Below are 18,508 nucleotides of genomic sequence, written 5' to 3'. Positions count from 1 at the left end.
AGCCTGGCTCTCGGTGCCAGATACTTGCAACAGACCCAACCAAGGCCATCCATCCTGTCTCTTCCGCACGGCCACCACCCGAGCTCCCAGGAAGGGAAAGTCCCCCTAGGCTCCGGTGCGCTTCCATCCTGGGAGTCCGCCTCTGTCACGCCCTCTCTTAACCCCGGGGGGGCCACCTCTCTGGCTCCTCCGCATCTCCAGGGCTCCCCGCTACCCAGCAACAGTTAGAGGGGTTGGGGCTTCTCCCGGTAGGTTCAGGCCCCGACCCCCTCCCCCGCCGCTCGGGTCCAGCCGGCGCAGAGGCCACCTCCTCTGCATCCTCCAGCTCTCCTTCCCTCGCCCCTCCCGGCCTTCTCCCCAAGTCACCGGCTCTCCTGCAGGCATCTTGGCGACCGCGGCGGTCGCGGCCGCGCTCCCCTCCCCCACCCGGTCAGCAGAGTCCGAGCTGCGGGGACCGGATCGCGGCGACCCTCGCGGCCACGCCAGAGGCCTCGGCGACCCACGACCCCGGCCGCCGGGGAGCCGCACACTCACCGCGCGGGAGCCGTCCTATGTCTGTCGCTCGCCTCCCGGCTGGGGACGTTGCTCCGCCGTCTCCGCGGCGCGCCGCCACCCAGGCCGGGGAAGCTCGCAGGGCGCCTTCCCCAACCTGCACTTGTCCTGGGAGTGGTCGCGATGCCGAGCCTGCGAGGACGTCAGGGGAATGGCAGTGTCCCCAGTCCTGCGCGCCGGGGCCGGAGGCTGGCGGCCAGGGCCGGCGCTCCCGGAGCGCCGCGCGTCTGCGGAGCACAGAGCAGGCCCGCGGCGCCCGGCGCCCCCGCCGCGCCTCCTCCCTCCCGGCTGCTCGCGCTCGTCCTCCTCACTAGCTGCTCCGCCGCGCTCCCAACCTCCCCAGCCCACTCTGGTCGCCTCCTCCCTGTCTGCTTGCCACGCCAACCCCCTCCAGTCCTGCTGCCATTTTAACTCCTGAGTGGCCAGAAGCCCCTTCGGCCTCATGTGCTCACACCCCAGAGGAAGGAGTTGGGTGGGGCACGATGCTGTAGTTTGAGCGGTTCTTCTGCATCAAGACCCAAGGCTTGCGGGAGAGAGGGAGAAGCGAAGAGCGCTTGGGGACCAGGGGAGAAGTGGGTAGCGTTGCTGGTGCTCCCTCCGACCCTCTTGCGAAAGCCAGAAGGACAGATGGCAAATTCAGTTTGTAGGACAGGTGTGGCTCATAGGCAAAGCTGTGGCTGTGGCCACAGTTTTGCATGGCGCTCCCCTCCCCCACGTTTTCGGTGGGTAAGGACAGTAGCGGTGGGTGAGTTTGTCCATGGGCCCTGGTGGCTCTTCTGCTAAAGGGAGGAGTAGCCTTCCCAGCACTGCCTCCAGAATCGGCCGCTCCAGCCTCCTGACACTTCGTAAAGGGGGTTAGTCTGGATGGGATTGAGGAAGGAACTGACAGGACCACACAGGGACTTGGCTGTAGTGTTCTCCACCTGCAAGGCTGGCCATGATGAAGCCATGAAACGAGGGAGTGGAGCAAGACCCCATGCATGCAGAAAAGGGTGCTGGGCTACTGCTTGGCGGCTTAGAAAATTTGGGTCATTACCACACATCGGGGCTTAGAAGAGTCAAGTTCCTGCTGCAGGGAAGGCTTCAGGCCCAAGTCTTTGAGAGGCCTTCGGTGTGGGCCACTCAGAATGAACGCCAGAGCTCAGCTTCATAGCAGGCCACGCCCAATCAGAGCCTGGAAAATCAATGAGAGAAGATGGAGCCCAAGGTATGGAGACTTCTGCAAGTCAGGGCCTCCTTAGGCTGCCATTCCTCACATAGGGCTTCAGCTCAGTGCTCCTGGCTAGACACAGAGCTCCTGGGTCCTGTCTTTTCTAAGGGTACAACCAGCGGTGACAGCCATGGCTACAGGCTTGCAAAGTGGACTTGAAGTTCTGTATAGATGGAGGAGTTGGCCCCCTTCATCCATCCAATAAGCGCAAGCTAAGTTTCCGCTGAACCGCTCCCGGGCCTCCCCCTGCCACCCCTGCTGTGAGGTATAATGGCCTGCAGGAGCTGAGAGGGACAGGTTGGAAGTACATGAAACAAATTTTAGCATTTCAAGGCAATGGAAGGTGCCATAGAAACACAGAAAGAAAATGCCGTTATGGGCTCTGGTTATTCATGGGAGGTTTTATGGAGGAGCTGAGCTTCCAGCTGAGCCCAGCTGGAGGGATAGGATTTAAACTGGCAGAGAAAATGGGGACCAGCAAGGCAGGAAAGTTGAGGCCAGCAAAATGGCATGGGCTGTCTGGAGGTGGAGGGCGGGCGGCAGCACGAACTTAGAGAGGAGCTAGGAGGCACCAAGCCTTTCCACACAGCTCTGGTCACAAACTGGCTTATGTCCCCATTTCACAGCCTGGAGAATGAAGGCTGGGAGCGGCTGGAATTGGAGCCCCTCACCCCCGCGGCACTCTAGCCCTAGTAACAGGACTTCAGTTATGCAGAGTGGGAGCCTGTGATTAAGGGCTTGAAACTCTGGGCTCAGACGTTCATCTGTGGCCCAGGACACAGTGATATCGGGAGGCCAGGGGCGGCAGCTCTGGAGACACGGAGCGAAGGAGCAGTAAGAAAGGAGAATAAGCCGGGCGGTGGTGGCGCACGCCTATAATCCCAGCACTCGGGAGGCAGAGGCAGGCGGATCTCTGTGAGTTCGAGGCCAGCCTGGTCTACAGAGCGAGTTCCAGGAAAGGCACCAAAGCTACACAGAGAAACGCTGTCTCGAAAAAACAAAACCAAAAAAAAAAAAAAAAAAAAAAGGAAGGAGAATAAATGCCCCAACCTTTGTGAAGAAGCCTTGGCAGAGCCTAAGTGAGTAGAAGGGTTCCAAACTTGGCCCCAACCTTTTGAGTCTGAGCTTATGAGATGCTTGTCAAGTCCATGGAGCCATTTTTCCAGCCTGAAGGCCACCATCAATGTATGCAGACTGATGTCCAAAAGGAGGAGTCTTTGCCAAGCCTTCCCAGCTCCAGGTCTGAGCTGGCACTCCCCAGCCCCCCTCCCCCACCTCCTATTACCCACGCCACCAAGTGTGTCTTAGCCCAACTGGAGCACAAACCTTGGAAGGCTGCACCTGACCCAGGCAACACTGAGATGTTACAGGGGCTGTTTAGTCGCTGCTGTTGTAGCTTTTGAGACAGGGTCTCTGTAGCCCAGGCTATCTTCAATCTTGTGATCCTCCTGTCTCAGCCTTCTGAGTGCTGGGATCACAGGCATGTGCCACCACATCTGGCAACAACTAGATTAGTGAACAAATAATCCTTGCCACTGGCTGATCCTGGAGCGGCAGACCCTGTTACACACGAGGTAAACATGAGGGAATCACATGAGCTCTTATAAACTAGTGGGAAAGGATTTAGAGTCAGGGAGATCTGGGCCTGGAACTTACTGGGCCACACTCTGTGCGGCTTTGGGAAGATTATTGAGCTTCTCGTTCCTGTGTAAAAAATACGAGTGTTTAGTTTAATTCATGGAGAGCAGTCTGTTAGTTAAGAGTAGCAATGGGCATTTGCTGATTGTGCGCTGTAGGCAAGGACAGTGATCTCATTTGTGAATCATCTAACTGAAAAGTCCAGCAGGCACAGTGAGGCCACAGTCCCAGCTGTTTCAGAGGCTGAGGCAGGAAAAGTATAAGCCTGAGCACTTTATCAGGATCCTACTTCAAAACAAAAATAAAAGCCGGGTGGTGGTGGTGGCGGCAGCGCACGCTTTTAATCCCAGCACTCATCTTGGAAAACCAAACAAACAAAAAACAAAAATAAGAAAGGGGTGTGTGACTCAGAGGTACAACCCTTGCCTGGTGTGCACGAGGCTTCGGGTTCAATCCTCAACACTTAAAACAAACACAACAACAAAAGAGAAAATCCCACCAAGCCTCGGACTCTGGAAATAGACCAACATTCTTATAATTAGAACACAATAGGACTGAGATCAGAACTCGCAACCCTTGCATGCAGAGTCCCTGCATGGAGATGGTTGCCTGTTACACTTCTTCCAGAAAGAGGGTAGCAATCCAGGCATGAATGTGCATTCAAGGATGATCTGAGATGGAACAGGGGCTGCACACATCTGAGGTGGGCATGATGTCTGGATGCAGCATCACAGTGAACAACAGGCATTTTTCTCTCAACTTGCTCCATGCTACCATTTCCCCCTTTTATTTTATGTTTGTCTGTGTACCACATGTGTGCAGTGCCCAGAGAGGGGGGAATAGGGTATTGGACTCCCTGGAACTGGAGTTACAGATGGTTGTGAATGTGGGTGCTGAAAATTGAACCCAAGTCCTCTGGGAGAGCAGCCAGTGCTCTTGACTCCAACCCCAAATAAACTTTTTTTGAGGCAGAGTCTTGCTCAAAAGTCTTGTAGGGAAGACTTGGCAGAGCCTAGGTGAGTCGAAGGGTTCAAAACTTGGTCCCAAGCTCTTGAGTCTGATCTTACAAGACACTTGTAAGGAGCTGTTCTCCTAGCCTTAAGGCCACTGTCAGTGTGTGCAGTCTGATGTCAGAAAGGAGTGGCCTGGAACGCATTAGTAGACCAGGCTTGCCTTGAACTTACAGAGATCTGCTTACCTCTGCCAGGAGTGCCATTCTCAGGCAGACGCTTCCCTGGGAGGAGATGGGAACTCAATGTACATAATTACTCAGAGGATTTTAATGGCTCTGTTATTGACCTTTTGCCCTTCAAGTCTAATCTCTGGGCTTAGTAAGTACATTGTCCTGCCAGGAAGCCTAAGACTCTAGAACATCAGAGAGTCTCAAGAGAGGGATGCTGGGATTATGTACCCCTAGAAATAACCCTTGGCTCAACTTCACTCGGCTGTTTAGTGGAGGGATCAGGACCCTGAAATGACGGGTGTGCTGTTTGTATATTTGGAGGCTCCAAGGAGAGGAGCCTGGAGCCTGAGATACAACACATAGGGAGAGTGTCTCAAAGATGAGCCGAGACAGAGGAGGGATGCTGGAATGTGGTAGCATTCTTCCCTTTAAAGGACCCTCCACTGCTGTATCTCTCCTTTGCTCAGCTTCCATCTCAGGAAGTATAGGATGGGGGGGGGGCTCAGGGGTCAGTGAGGACTTTTGTCCACCAGTGACTCAACTACAGGGAGTGTGACCCTGGAGCAGTTGGCTTCAATATGGGAGTCATGCAGAATGATTGGATAGATCTTGCTTTCAAATGTGCTGGCTGGAGTGTCCACTGCTCTCTGTACCCCTACTTGGGCCCCCCAAGTTGTCTTAGTCATGGTTCTGTTGCTGTGAAGAGACACAATGATCAAGGCAACTCTTATAGAAGAAAGCATTTAATGAGGGGCTTGCCTACGGTTTCGGAGGCTTCGTCCATTATTTATCACGGTGAGAGCATGGCGCAGGCAGGTGCCATGCTGGAGAAGTAGCTGAGAGCTACTACATCCTTATCTACAAGCGGAGGCGGGGGGGGGGGGGGTTGCGCGCACATGTGTGTGTGTGTGTGTGTGTGTGTGTGTGTGTGTGTAGCCTGGCATGGGTTTTTGAAACCTCAAAGCCTGCCCCCACCCAGTGATACACTTCCTCCAACATATTCCTCCACACCTCCTAATCCTTCTAGTCCTTTCCGAGGTCCACTCTCTGGTGTCTAAGCATTCAAACATATGAGCCTATGGAGGCCATTCTCTTTCCAACCACCACACCAGTGCAGAGCCTTGCCCTTTGGGCTATTGGGCATTAGCTAGTGAAAGGAGAGCATAGCCACTCAGCCCAAGGCAGATGCTAAGGCTTTAAAGCTGGGGGTTTCTTGCCTGTGGAGCACCAGGAGCATCAGCATCATTGAGAGGTGGGTGTTGTAGAGTGTTCTTGGTGGGGAGGGAAAGCCATCTTACAATCAGGAACTATTATAATGTAGGCATTTATTATAAACCGAATGAAGGGCCTCAAGAGGAAAGGCCCGGGTTCCCAATGCTCATGTACTTTGTTGTGACTTCCTGTCTAGTCCTAGACAAAAATCACCATTGGGTGTCAGGGTGGGTGAGTACCGGAGAGGTGGCTCAGCCGTTAAGAGCACTGGCTGCTCTGAAGAGGACCCAGGTTTGATTCCCAGCACCTACATGGCGGTTCACAGCCACCTGTAACTCCAGTTCCCAGGGATCTGAAGTCCTCTTCTGGCCTTCTCAGACACCAGGCTTGCAAGTGGTGCATGGACATACCAGCAGGCAAAGCACCCATACACATAAAATATACATAATAAATACATTTTTAAAATTTAAAAAATTACCATTGGAGCTGATTTTGTGGGTGTTTTGCTTGGTTTTTTTTTGAGAATTTGTTGTTGTTTATTTGTTTGCTTCTCATGGCCCTGGGGAGCTAACCCAGGCGTCATGCATGCTGGACAGTTACACTGCTAACTAAATTACACTCCCAGTCCCAGGATCTTCCCTGGCCACCTGCCCTTAGGAAGCTGCCAGCACCCACAGATACCCTAGGAGCTCAGTGAACCAGAAAGGCAGCCAGGCATGTACTGCAGACAGCAAAGCTTGCTGCAGGAAGCCCTTGAATTTAGCCTGGGTTATATTCCTGGAAATGGCACTGCTGGGTAAAAACAAAGCGGTGGAGGATGAATCTGTTTTCACCTGTACACAATGTGATAACAGAAACTGCATTCCTCACTGAGGTCCTGGTGCCCAGTTGATTATAGGTGTGAACATAAACACCATATTTAGTCACCTGTAAGTAATACACCTGTACTTTGTGTTTCTGAAACGGAACCCGAGTATCTAAAACAGTTAGACCGGGCAATATGGTAACCAAATCCCATTCTGTTTAATTTAATGCATTCACAGAATTCCCAGGGGAGTCAGGTGTGGTTGTGCATGCCTTTGATACAGGCACCCCGGAGGCAGAGGCAGGCAGAACTGTGAGTTTGAGGCCAGCCTGGTTTACACAGTGAGTTCCAGGGTACATAGCGAAGTCCATGGGGACTTCATTGCTGGGGGAAAGCTATTTTGGGGAGAAGGAGCGTGGAGCAGATGAGAGACTGTTCTTCCTCCGTAGAGACCCCAATAGACAAAAGGGTGGTTCTCAGAAGTCTGAAGCTGGAGTCAGGGAGCTGTGTCACACAACACATCTGGAAACAGATTGGCCAGGCAGCTGGTACAGCTGGCCCATTCCAGTGCACACACCTCTTAAGTCAAGGGCGACTGACTAATAAATCAGGAGTTGGGACATCAAGAGGCGAATCTGGATTGCCTAGATCAGGGTGACGCTGGACCCTGGAGTCCTGCTCTAGAAGTGTTTTCTGGAGGAGTGAACTTTCCAGACAACCCAGGTAGTAGGGATGGTGAGAATCACCGAGAGTTAAGGGCCGTAGATTTAACTTCTGAGCATCTCACCATAGCCCTCAGGCTGTCAGGAAGACCATCCCCACAGGCTCGTCACCCACCTCTCCTCTACTTGGTGGTGTTGGAAACTGTATGTGGAGACCCACTTGTGGGTCTCAGTAAGCACTTTAAAAGCAGATGAAATAGAAGAGGGGTGTATTGCAGTAGGCCCTCTGTTCCAGGTTCCCATAAATGTATCCGTGGGTACTGAGTCACAGAGTCCTGTGGGTCCTTCCAAGGAGTTACTGTTGAACTTTGGTTATTTAATCTCAAAGCCTGCAAAAAAGTTACAAGTCAGGTCCAATGCCTCTGTGCTGGGTATTCTTAGGTTGAACAGTGTCTTCTTTTCCAGTCAGACTCTGTTCATTTCTGAACATGTCATTTCAGAAATTGTTCCCTGGGACTCTGAGTCTCCTGATCCTGTTCTTTAAAAACAAAAACATCAAAAACTTTCCACTGTCTCTGAGTATTGTATCTTCCTTCCTATTATTACTTCTTATTACCTTAGGAAGGAGGTCATTATTGGTCTGGCTTCTAATAGTTGAATGACTTCCAACATCCATCTTAGGACCCTCCAGAGATCATGCCTACAGTCTGTCCCCTCAGCTACTACCTGGGTCTAGTATTAGTCTTTATTCTTATTTGTACCAGTGTTATATAGGTATACATGCCAGGAGTGTGCAGGCTGGGGTCTAAGGGACTGAATGTTTCCCTGGGTCAAACAATGCTGCTGACTGGGTGAGCTGCCTCTGTCTGAGGGCTCATTTTCAGAGACTTATTGTAGATGAAATTCTAAAGGTCTTATTAAATAAGAAACACAAAGCCAAATACAGAGTTAAAAGCCCAAGAGATCAGAGCACTAGCCTTTAGCCTACCAGTCGCTGCCATCCTTCCCCTGAGAGAGAGACCTTCTCCTGTGTGACCTGTCTTTTTATTGCCTTTCTGTTCTACCTTCTCATTGGCTCTAAACCCAACCACATGATTTCCTCATCACTGCCTGTCTATACAGACCTCCAGGTCTCTATGGTTCTTACTGGGATTAAAGGCTCGGGTCACCGCTTGGCTGTGTCCTTGACTGTGCAGAGACTCTGCCTGCCATGTGATCAGATCAAGGGCGTGTGCCACCACCGCCGGACTTCTGCTAAATGGCTTGCTCTTAGCTCTGATCCCCAGGCAACTTTATTTATTAACATGCAAATAAAATCACATTTCAGCACAAATAAAATATCACCATAGACTTATGGAAAAGTGAATGGGTAAAAGCTACTGGGTCCACATGACCCCTGGGTCCCTATGACCCCTGGGACTGTGGTATCCCAGTCTTATTGTTTAGAAACCATCAAACAGTCCAGGCAAGGGCTGAGCAACTAGTATGGAGCTCCCTCAAGCCAGCAAAGTATCCAAGTATACAGTGGAGCGGTGCTTTGAGGAGTCATCCTACACACGGAAGATCCCAGGATCTCTTCACCTCAGTCCCGGCCACCGCAGGACAGTCCGAGATGTGTAGCCGGGGCCTAGATCCCCACCCCAAGACCACACTGCCTCTGGGTTTGTTTTGTTTGTACTTCTCTCCCTTGAAAATGGTCCTGTCCTTCATGACAAGGATCCTACAATCCCCAGAGATGCCTGTCAAAGGGATTAAAGTGGTGAGTCAGAAGCTCCACCCTTCTGTCATAGCCCATCACTCCTCTCATAGTTCTCAGTTTACTCCCCCCTCCCCACCCCTCACCCCATCTCAGGAGATGTGGACCAACCAGCCACTGGCCGCAGCTGCTGCTTGTGCGCACCTCAGGACCGTTCCTCAAGTGGCATCTGCTTCTTTTCTGTAGTTATGTCAAATAACTGTTCCCTCGCTGGAGCGTTCTCTCCGTCTATGCCTGCCTCTGTCTTTATCTCTCTGTCATCTGTGTCTATGTCTGTCTATCTGTCTCTGTCTCTTAGGAAAGAGAAATTAGAAGAAGAAGGAAAGTAGGAGAAAGAAGAGATGTTCTTCCTTTCTGGGTAAGAGAGTCTGGCAGCCTGAAGTCCGAAATAAGGGGCGACCCCTGAAGTATTGGGCAGAGTCCAGGGCCCTCAGTCACTGTGGCCCATTTCTGCCTCACTACAAGTCCAAAGCCTACAGACTCCAGCTCCCTGCCTCAGCTTCGGGAGGTCTCACTCCAAAGGGAAGATGACTTTCCTATGGACTCACCTGGACACCCCAGCCACAGAACGGTAGGATTTCAGATACCTGATGGGGAAACAGAAGATGAAGGACCAGAGTCAGAAGCCAGCGCCTCTCCTTCCTGGCGTTCCTGCCCAGTGTCGGGGGCCTTGAATGAGTGACTAGCGTTTGTCATTTCCAGGCTGCTCTCTGTACAAGAAGGCATGTTCAGATCCAGGTTTTAATTGTGTGTGATTTTAGCTGAGATGGCGTTAATGCATTTCCTTTGCTATTTCAGCGCTTCCTTCTCCATCCTGGTGAAATTATCTGGAACGCTTCTTTCTTAAGGACAAAGAGAAAATGCTGATCTGGCTCCTTTCCCACTGACTGAGGCTCAGAATACTTTGGGGGCTGCCAGATGGCTGAGAGGGGCTGGTCCTCCACTACCTGCCCTCCTAGTGCCACAGGTGTCCTACGAGAAGCTTCCTGCTCTAAGTCCAGGTGGACGCCAGGCATGTCCCCAACTGAGGAGACTTTCAGCTGGGCCTGTTCCTGTTTCCAAATGACAGTTTTTCCTTCACTCAGCCTTTGGAGGGAAAGGAACAGCTTGACATCCCCAAAGGCCTGAAGGGACAGTGTTAACTTCAAAGAGATGGACAGAAGAGGCAGCAGGAGTCTCTGAGAGTGCTACCTTCTAACTGGCTGGTGGTGTTTTACATGCTTTTTGCTTTTCTTTGCTTTTCTTTTCTTTTCTTTTCTTTTCTTTTCTTTTCTTTTCTTTTCTTTTCTTTTCTTTTCTTTTAAAATTAAGAATATTTTTCCATCCATTTTACACACCAATCAAAGATCCCCCTTTTCCCTCCTCCTGACCCCCTTAAATTTTTTCTTTTCATTCAAGGTCTTTTTGATCTAAACATCACAATGTCACACCTGCACATGGAGATTCTGCTGCACTTTGCTCCAGAGTTTTGTCCTCAACCAAGAGTTACCGACCGCTTTCTATGAGTCCAGACTAGCTAAGGCCATAGGGTTGATCCTGAGTTACTCTGACTTTTGTCAGACAAATTAATAAAAATAAAAGAATTTTTGTTTCCCAAATGTAGAATTTTGAGTATGTTTTTTCTTTCCCATTCCAGCTGAGTCCCACCTAGTGGAGAAACTCCCTCCACTCCCCACTGGAGAGTGGAAGAACAGGAAATCAGAGAGACCTAGGCCATGACTGGTGGGGGCTGCTCAACAGTCTTTTTGTCCCTTGTCCAAGTCTCTTCCTCATTCTGTGAAATCTTTGATCATTCTGGCATCTAGTAGGAAATTCAATAAACATACGTTTCTTGAATCTTAAGGTATTAAATAGTGAAAACGTGGGCCTGGAGAGATGGCTCAGGGGTTAAGAGTGCTTCCTGCTCTTTGGTTCCCAGCCCCCACATTGGGCTGTCTATATAACTCCAGCTCCAAGGAAGCCAGTGACTCCTTCTGACCTCCACAGGCACCCACACACACGTCATTCACTCACACATATGCACATATGTGTAATGAAATCTCTAAAAAAATTATCATAAAGTGCTTAACAGGGCACTGGTGCCTGGCCCCTGACTAGGGGTGTAGTGCTAGCCTTCGCTGCTGAGGCTCCTACCCTGCCCCTTCCATGTGCCCGCCTGTCTGCCCCCTATTGAGAGGCTCTAGCTGAGCAGAGCTTCCATTCTTAAGCTGTCCTGAGCCTTGGCAAAACCTCAGCCCTCAAACTTGCTTCACCTCCAAATGCGACCACCTGCTCATGTGCCAGTTTCTTTGGCACTGACCAAAAGCCTAGTGCATAGTAGGGCTTCCTCAAGTGTCCATCCAGAAGAAATGGTCTGGTGCTCTCTACTTAGCAGCCCTCCAGGCAGGTGAACGTTGGAGAAGCTGGGCCTGGACCATGGAACTTCCTAGTGACCAATTCAGCCTCTTTGACTGTGTGCTGTGTGCACCTGGCTCTGATTTACTCAGCACATTATTATGGCGTGGCTATCACCCTGAGCACCCCATCTTTCTAGCATAGCTAGGCCTTTACTGGAGGCCAACATCACTCTAATGGCTAAAATTTTTTCCTAAGTTCTCCCCAGGTTGCTCTGAATAGCTCTGGAGTGTGGATAGCTTTTCCTTCCATTTCCCTTTTCATTTCCCAGCCGTGAGAGCAGCGGCCTCAGCCTCCAAAGGGCAATAAGTACCTGTTTCTTTCCCCGTGGAGCCCTATCCCGAGCACAGAGAACGCCTCCGAGTGTGTAGTAGAGATCTTTCTGGTTCCCAGATGTGCTCTCTGCTCACTCACCCCTCACTGGAACTTTTTTTCAAAGCAGACGTCCTTGCTATGATGGTTAGTCTTGATTGCCAACTTGAAGGGATTTAGAATCGCCGTGGAAACCGATCTCTGAGCATGCCTGTGAGGGAGAGAGTGAGCTGAGCATTGCAATCACTGTTCTCTGGTTCCTGACTCTGGATGCCGTGTGGGTGAGCGGCTGCCTGCTCCTGCCGCTGTGCCTTCCCCGCCGTGATGGGCTGCATCCCCTAGCGCTACGGTAAGGCAAATAAACCTCAAGTTGCTTTTGTCGGGTATTTTGTTGAAGTAAAGAGAAAAGGAACTACTACCCTTGGCTTTGCCTTCCCATAGAGTGTCACGGGTCACGAAGAACCCACACAAGTCATAGAAGCTTTATTTGTAAATGGCATTTAGTGGGTGAATGATTAGACCAAGCATGGTACACCAGTGTCACCAAGTACTGCCCAATAGCCAAAAATAAATAAATAAAATAAAATTATTTGACTGATGCATGTGGCAACTTGGATGGATGTCACAGGCACTGGGCTGAGTAGAAAAAAAAAAACAACTGATTTCAAAGGTCACACACTGCACGATTGATTCTGTTCCCAAGGCACCCTCAAAATGACAGAATTATACCAATGGAAAACAGGTGAGTAGTTGCCAAGGCCTGGGGAGGAGAGTCATGTTCTGACTCTCTAGGGACAGTATGAGGGATATTTGTCAATGGAACAATTATGTGTGTGGCCTAGTCATCATTCATGATGGTGATGACATGACATCCCCCCAGCACACACACACACACACACACACACACACACACACACACACACACACACACACACACACACGAGAGGCCTGTGCATTGTCTAACATCCACTTCCTGATTTGTTGTTGTAGTTAATCAGTATGGTTTGGCACTGAAGAGATCTGTGTGAGGTCCCATTGCTCTTTCTCTACTATTTTTCAACTTCCTAAGGAATATGTAATCACTTCAAAAGTAAAGTGCTTATTTCTTCTTAAAGAGCCTTCTTTCATTTTACCTTATCAATGTCTTTGAGTCCTGGACCTGCCTGATCTGTCGCGGAGTTGGAGTGATCTGGGAAGGGCAGAGTCTCCTGGCAGCTTCAAATATTAGGAACAGAGCTAAATACTTCATTTCTCTTTCTACCTCCAATGAATCCATTTTCTGACTCATCGTAATCATGTTTGGGAGCTCCTGATTCTCAAGCCTATGCCTGCTCTTGGGACATTGTATTCTAAATGAATTACCTACTCTGTGAATTGTGATGATAAACTAGATTTGTTTTTGTTTCTCCGAAGCCTAATCAGCTTCACCTTCAAATTGGAGGAAGACCCTGAATTCAATGATGGTAGAACAGCATCCTCCCAACTGCCTTATTCTGGAACCAAGTCTGTGCTCACTGAACCTGCATCCCTTTTGATGATCCCAGCCTCCACCTGTCCTGGGCATGGAATACATGGTGCTCCCCTCCACTCAGGGACCTAAATGGGCTATTTTAAGTCTTGATTAAATTATCAGGCCTGCTCCCCTTCGGAAACCTAGCTCCCTCTGCCTGCACAGATCTCTGGAAGAGAAAGATGGGCTTTTTTCCTGCCTTTATCACCATTGAACAGGCTGCTTGCCCAGCTACATGCCTGTCTTTTGCCACTTAGCCTTGTAGAGCTCCCAGGAAGACAGGCAATCAGACCACCTGTCACCTGCATACTCCCCCAGCCCCTCCCGGCTTCTTCCGGGCTCCTTACAAACAGACAAGTTCATCTGGACACAGCCCCTCACATTGTGGATGGGACCCAGAGTCTCCCAGTGGATAAAGACGGTACAGGTCTTCTGACTCTAGAAAAATACTTGTATGTGGTCCATAGTTCTGGTTTGTTCATTGGGGAGTTTGACAGAACAGCATCCGGATGTGGGACATCCATCGTATGAGACACCTGGTGAAGGCTATCCACACTCCCTGCTTCCCTTGGGGCTGATTCTTCCTGAGCTGGGGAAGCAGGCAGGAAAAAGGAAGCATCTTTGGCTTTACCTTTCTATGCTCTGGCCTTTTGGAACTCCAGGCTTGCACTCTGAAGTGTCATCCTTCTCCAGGGGTAGGGTGGCCAAGCCCCTGAAGGTGTGGGTAGTTGGTGTGCCCTGGTAAGTACTATGAGAAGTCTAAAACTTTCCAATGTGTTAACCCCCTGCTCCAACACACACACCGTCTTCTTTTGTAGTTATAACAGGGACTTGCAGGCTTTCTGAATCAAGTGTCAGGACTGTTTTTTTGGGGGGGGAGGGGTACTCCCTAATGTCATACCCTATGGCCTTGGAGTATAGTTAGATGAATGAGCAGCTAGGGATACACATCTGTACCACCTCCTCACCCCACGGCTTTAGACAAGCCTTGTAAACACTCAGTTTCCATTCCTTCATCTCTGAACATGCTAATGGATAGCCTCTGTCCCACATGGATGTCCTGGCCATCAGAAGACAGTGTGTGTAAAGTGCCTAATCTAGTCCCTGGCATTTATCGAGGCCTCAACAAACGTAAGTTATTTTGCCAACGCCGATCATGGTGATAGTAACTATGACTGTCTCTGAGTCATTCTGTGGATGTGTCCCCCATGCTTTGGTTCAGCCACTCCTTCCTCTAGGGAACCTTACCTGATGTCATAAGGACAGAAAAGGACTGCTCCTCTGGTCCCCTTGGATCCTGTAGAATTTTTCTTTTGTCTGAGAGAGATTGGTGCCAGGCTTCCACACAACTACATTCATAGGTATCCAAGCCCTTTTGTAGCTGGAGTTTTCCTAAAAACTTCATCTACACCCTTTATACAAAATAGCATAGTCTTGGCCTAGAACCTACACATCTCCTCCTCCTCAACTTGGAATCGTCTCTCCATTATATGTAATTCCTAAGCAATATAAGTGCTATGAAAATAGCCATTTTGGGTATTGTTTAGAAAATGATGACGTGGGAAAATCTATACATACTCAATACAGACAGAGTCTTTTCAAAACCATTTTCCACCAGTGGCCCTTGTCTAGCTCCGTGTCTCCCTTTATACTGTGACTGGCCGGCAGCCTCAACTGGGAGCTGTGGCCTCATTCACCCTCATCACTCACCACCAAGCCTCAGCGCGATGACTGACAAGCGGTCGCCGCTCCAGAAATATTTATTGGATGATGGAATGAATAAAGAGATGAATGAATGAGGGCCAGCAAGATGACTCGGCGGGCAACAGCGCTTGCTTCGAAAGCTTGATGACTTGTGCGCAATCCCTCGAAACCACGTAAAGGTGGAAGATCAACCCCACAGAGTGTCCGTCCTCTGAGGTCCACACGCAGGCCATGGCATTCATGTGCCCCTGTGTGCTTTATTCACACACAGTGCTAATGACATTTAAAGACAGGAGAACAAAGATAAAAAGATGTCATATGAGGAACTCAACAACCACTTTCCATAGTGACGCCAATCCTGTCCCCGGGCCTTTGTTTTATTTTTTTTTTTCCTACTGATAATATTTTTTTCAAGACAGTATCTCAAGTAGCTCAGGCTGGCCTTAAACTCTATATGCAGCTGAGGTTAACTTTGAATTACCTTCCACCTCCCCAGTGCCGGGGGTTATGGGTGTACACCACCACACTCAGCATATCTATATCACTTTCTACAGCATTTCCTCTCTCAAGGCCCTACTAGGGTCCCTGCCTCCTTTGTGAAACCTTCTCTTATGGCTACACCCCTGGGGTCCTTCTTGGGTCCCACTTGGATGATCTTACTTGACATGGGCCTGGAGTCTTGGCTTATTGTGTATATTATTGTCCTTTGTCCCCAGGTGCTCTGTTCTCTGTTCCTAGAGTGCTTGGTAAACCAACAGGTGCTCATGGGCTAAGGGTCAGAGGGTTACTACTGGATTGGGACAGCCGTGGGCAGGAGCCGGGGGTCAGTGAGGACTGTGTCCCTATCCCTCTTGGATAGGGCACCCGGGCGAGTCTCTTGCTTTCTCTGATTGTCTGAAGAGCCTGCTTCAGAGGGTAGATGTGAGGAACTGCACACCAAGTGACTGACATGCACCCGAGTCGGCTCCTACGGTTCCCTTCTTCCCCTCCTCCACTCCTGTAAGACGCCATCCCTGAACTGGCTCTGCTGTGCCGAACTGTTGGCCATCTTACCCCGATCCTCACAATGACCCCACAGGCATCGCTCTTTGATATGTGTGCAAAGAAACCAAGACTCAGACATGTTGGTGGTATGTCAGTGGTCCACAGCTAGAAGATGGCAGTACCAGGAGGAAAGCCCAGGCCGTCACCAGATCTACGTGAATACTGCATGTTTCAGATCTGGCTTTTGCTCTGCTGTATTGCTCTGTGATATGGCAGTTCACTTAATCTTTCCAGTTTCTTTACAATGAAGCCATCTAGATAGACGGTCATTGTCATCACTCCTGACCGCCAGTGTGGGAGAGCAGCCCCCACCCTTATTTACCCCAGGAACTCTTGAGGATTGAGGGATAAGAGACTTAGAGAGTTAAGAAGCAGAGAGAGAAAACACAGGATAGACTCGGTGGCCCTGGATTCTTATCCACCGGCCCAGAACTTTATTCCAAAGGGCTATTTATAACAATGCCAAGGGGTGGAGCAGAAGACCTCCCCCTTGCTAGTTACAGTCACCTGGTACCCAGGCCCATGGTCCCATCAACCTCCCATGCAGTCCTGCTGGGCACAGCCTCTAGGAAACCTAGTGGGCTCCAACATACCAGGCTGTGCTCATCCACTCACCTGTGAGCTCCTCAAGGGCAGCGACCAAACATCAGACAAAGTGACTGCTCCTATGCTCCACTCTTCTGGCTGAGAGTGGCACTATGTGGTTGCTGAGTGGTGTGGGATTGACTAAGGGTAGTGGGTACTGAGAGAGAGCAGGGTGTGGTACCGGCCAAGAGTGAAGGGAGACAGTGAAGGAAGAGGAGCAGGGTTGTGGCCCTCTGTGTTTAGGTTGGAGAATGCCGGTGGGGGCATTGTTCAGGCTGGCTGCCCTGAGCAAAGGGACTTCTGAGCAGATCCTGAAGAGCCTGTGGAGAGAGGACAGTCTTGCTCCAGGGCTGGGGCTGCAGCTGGTTATCTGTGCTGAGCCACAGCCAACAGGATTCAGCAACCGTAATCACGAATTTCTCTCTTTTCATAAAATGAAACAGCTGTCTTCTCTCCAGCCAGGAAACCCAGTCTTCAGCACTCAGCCGTCTTCTGCTGCGGGACTCTGAGCCCCTGGGGAGGTCATCCCTCTCCTCTGTGCTCAGCAGGAAGAATGAGAGGCCTTGACAATGTCACCGGAGAGAACCTTCGCAGGGGAGGGAGGGCAGAGTAGCTGTCAGACATGGCTGTGACCTGCAGGCTTAGCGGGGGTATGAGATGGTCCCAGCTCCGTTTGCCGGGTTCTCCCACGCTCAGCCTTCTTCGCCTCCTGCCTGCCTGCTGCCCACTTCATGTGACCCAGACCTTTTTCTTTTTCCTCCCCAGAATCACTCAGTTCAATCCCTCTTGTAATGTTCAGTCACCTGCACACCGTGGGCCAGGCCTCAAGTGACGAGAGAAGACCCAGAAGTGGTGTGAGGCGGATTGTGCTGTGGGAGACAGGTGTTTGTGGCCGCCCACAGCGAACAGCGCTAGTTTAGAGGTGCTGAGCTGGCTCATTGGTGCTGATAACACAATATGATGGACCGTGAGGGCTAAGTGTGGCAGAGCAGTGGCTACACTGTCCCCTGGGTGGGGTGAAGCTTCAGGATGTCATCATCACCATAGTCTTCCTTTGGGCAAGTATGCTCTTGGCTTCATCCCTTGGCAGTGGGGTGAGAAGAACTGGCGAGGCAGCCATGTAAGGGGTCCTGCTATCCTGGCCAGGGGCAGTGCGGTCTGGACACATGCCCTTTCTCCAGAGGAGGCCTGGGAGCTTTCCCTTGCTTGAGGGATCCCTTGCAGGAGCAGCTCTTGTTCCCTACCAGCCTGGCGGACCATGTCTTGCCCTGTTAACCTAATAGAAACCTGGCCCTAAGGGAGTCACTTTGTAGGGTCTAACTCGGGGGCGGGGCTCCATTCTCCAGCCCCACAGACAGATGTCCCGGTGCAGCAGACAGGCTGGGCGGGCCGAGGCAGACAAGACATTGCTCCTCTGGCTACTTTATTTCTTTGGTTTTGCGACTGTTTGACAACGGCTGTAAAAACAGCTTATAAATTAGGTGCCTGCTGTAAACTGCAGAAACATCGTCGGTACCGGGAGAAGGGGCTCCCAAGGCAGGCCACGGCTCCCTCTGCAGTAGCTCAGAGGACCCCAGTGCACAGGCTCATTCAGATCTAGGTTCACAAGGCAGACAGCAGGAGGGAGGGCCGAGGTCTCCGCGGCATCCCTGCATGGCAGTTATCCACACCAGCGGAAAGCCAGAGCTAAGGTGGCTCCTCGGAGACTCTTCAAACACAGACATGTTTATGTCTTTCCAGGGTGGTTCAGATTACAAGCCGGGAACTGGAGCCCAGGGAAAATAAAGCCTGGGGTACAAGGTAGGGACTTTTTTTTTTTAAGCTTAATTTAAATCAACTTCCAGAAGACCTCAAATGAGGCCAGTTGGGAGGAAGAGAACCCTACGCTTGCCTCCCTTATGTACTGGGCTTGGGTTCCCAGCCATACTGTGGCCTTATTTG

General features: G+C 50.7%; 1 protein-coding gene across 1 annotated transcript in view; it reads right to left on the bottom strand.

Moving 5' to 3' along the window:
* Lrrn2 (leucine rich repeat neuronal 2) overlaps positions 1-836 on the bottom strand; it is a 60,663-nt gene extending 59,827 nt beyond the window's left edge. The window contains exon 1 of the mRNA XM_052736931.1: positions 535-836. The gene's annotated coding sequence lies outside the window, so the exon portion shown is untranslated. The remainder of the gene's footprint in view (positions 1-534) is intronic.
* Positions 837-18,508: the final 17,672 nt, after the last annotated feature.

The sequence above is a fragment of the Peromyscus californicus genome, unplaced genomic scaffold, assembly GCF_007827085.1.
Source record: "Peromyscus californicus insignis strain IS unplaced genomic scaffold, ASM782708v3 Scaffold_14__1_contigs__length_90479793_seg_2, whole genome shotgun sequence".
NCBI classification, from domain to species: Eukaryota; Metazoa; Chordata; class Mammalia; order Rodentia; family Cricetidae; genus Peromyscus; species Peromyscus californicus.
Note: the sequence above shows the minus strand (reverse complement) of the source record. Positions and strands in the feature narration are given on the sequence as shown.